Source organism: Cryptotermes secundus, unplaced genomic scaffold (assembly GCF_002891405.2).
Source record: "Cryptotermes secundus unplaced genomic scaffold, Csec_1.0 scaffold397, whole genome shotgun sequence".
Lineage (NCBI taxonomy): Eukaryota > Metazoa > Arthropoda > Insecta > Blattodea > Kalotermitidae > Cryptotermes > Cryptotermes secundus.
Genome location: NW_019731983.1, coordinates 486,840 through 489,200, shown reverse-complemented (window position 1 = coordinate 489,200; position 2,361 = coordinate 486,840). Strand labels below are relative to the sequence as shown.

Below are 2,361 nucleotides of genomic sequence, written 5' to 3'. Positions count from 1 at the left end.
GTTCACATGCCCAAATCCTCAGTTAAAATTGTGTTTGCGGAACCTTTGCTGATCCCAACTTCATCAGCAACTTCACGGATGGCCAAACGACGATCCTCCATGATCAGTGTCCGCACTTTTTCAATGACATCAGCATTTAGGCTCATTGATGGTTACCCAGAACACTGCTCACTGTCCGCCGACAAACAGCCATGTTTAAAGCGGTTGAACCACTCTTTAGTTTGAGTGACCCACATTGCATCATCGCCGAAAGCCTGCTGAATTTTGCGAATTGTTTCCGCTTGGGTATCCCCAAGTTTCTGACAAACCTTAATGCAGGATCGCTGCTCCAAGCATTCTGACATCTTGAGCAAAACGAGAATGTGACGAACACGTGTTACACCACTTCGCTATCTGGCAGCCACAGACGCATCCTGCAGCATTGCGGGTCAGCAACAACTCATGCATGTGCATGAAAGTCCCTTCAATGGACATACGGTATTGAGAAAGATTAATTTGAAAAATTACAGAACTACTGCAGCACAGGTGACAGCAGAACTGAATGTGTATTTATCTTGCAGAAACTGTTTCCACAAAAAAAGAAAGCTGTCTGACATGGGCTTCACAAATCCAGCATCCAGAGTAGGGCTGCAATTGCTAAACTTCTGATTACTTACTTACTTACTTACTTACTTATGGAGCTGAGCCCTTCTGGAGGAGTCACCAATTATGCAGCTACTCAATTCCCAGCATTTTATGGAACCCGAAGGTTCACTACGGTGTTCACAAGAGCCCTCCTCTGGTCCCTATCATGAGCCAGATCAATCCAATCAATACCATCCCATTCTCTCTCTCTCTCTAAGATCCATTCTAATATTGTCCACCCACCTACGCCCTGGTCTTCCCAGTGGTCTCTTTCCTTCTGGCTTTCCCACCAATATCCATTCCTCATCTCTCCCATTCATGCTACATGACCTGCCCCCCTCATCCTCCTTGACTTGATCATTCTAATTATACTTGGAGAAGAGTACAAGTTATAAAGTTCCTCATTATGCAGTTTTCTCCACCCTCCTGTCACTTCATCTCTCTTTGGTCCAAATATTCTCCTCAACACCCTGTTCTCAAACACCCTCAGTCTGTGTTCCTCCCTTAATGTCAGAGACCAAGTTTCACACCCATACAGAACCATAGGCATTTTTTTTCCATTGGCGCTACAGCCCTCATTTGGGCCTAGGCCTAACTCCATGAAACTCTCCATATCACTTCGGTTTACTAGATCTTACGCATACGGTACGACTCCTTGGGCGAGTGATCAGCTCTTCGCAAGGCCTTTACCTGTAGACAAACACAGAAAAACGCACACAAACATCCATGCCCTGAGTGGGATTCAAACCCGTGATCCCGGCTTCTGAGCGAGCGAAGACAGGGCATGCCTTAGACCGCTCGGCTACCGTGACCTGCAGGCAAAATTATAGTTTTGTATATTCTAATTTTTATGTTTTTGGACAACAGACGAGAAGACAAAAGATTCTGGACTGAATGGTAGCAAGCATTACCCGAGTTCAATCACCTCTTAATTTCCTCCTGAATCAGGTTTTGATCTGTTATCATTGTTCCTAAATATCTGAACTGTGCCACATTTTCAGAACATCTGTTTCTTATCTTAATATCATGATTTTGCCCCGCATCTTGGTGACGAGACAGTAACATATACCTAGTTTTCTCTGTGTTTACTTCTGGAACAACCTCTTTACTTGCGTCAGTTAAAGTTTATGTGATTTTCTTTATGGTATATACATTATCACCCAGTCAATTCACATCATCGGCATAGGCCAACAGCTGGTGTGTTTTCAGTCCCTCCTGGTTTCCCTGGACCTTATTAATGGCATATTATAAAACAAAGTTGAAAAGGAGGGACGATAAAGCGTCTCCTTGTTTTAGACCATTGTGCATAATACGTTTCGTTTAAACACATTTTAATCAGCCTAACTAGTTTCATCGGTATCCCAAACTCTATCAGAATATTGTAGAATACTTCCCTCTTAACTGAATCATAGGCTTTCCTGAAGTTTATGAATAGCTGATGTACTGTTTCATTGTACTCCCATTTTTTCTCCAATATCTTACAAATGCAAAAGATCTGATCTGTAGTTGATCTGTTACATCGAGACCCACACTGATGATANCTTAACTGAATCATAGGCTTTCCTGAAGTTTATGAATAGCTGATGTGCTGTTTCATTGTATTCCCATTTTTTCTCCAATATCTTACAAATGCAAAATATCTGATCTGTAGTTGATCTGTTACGTCGAGACCCACACTGATGATACCCAATAATTTCATCTATATGTGGACTTAACCTTGAAAGAAGAATATTGGAC

General features: G+C 42.3%; 1 protein-coding gene across 5 annotated transcripts in view; it reads left to right on the top strand.

The window, feature by feature from the left end:
* The window catches only part of LOC111867399 (TATA box-binding protein-like protein 1), a 54,318-nt gene that overhangs the window by 7,526 nt on the left and 44,431 nt on the right, over positions 1-2,361 (top strand). The window lies entirely within an intron of this gene.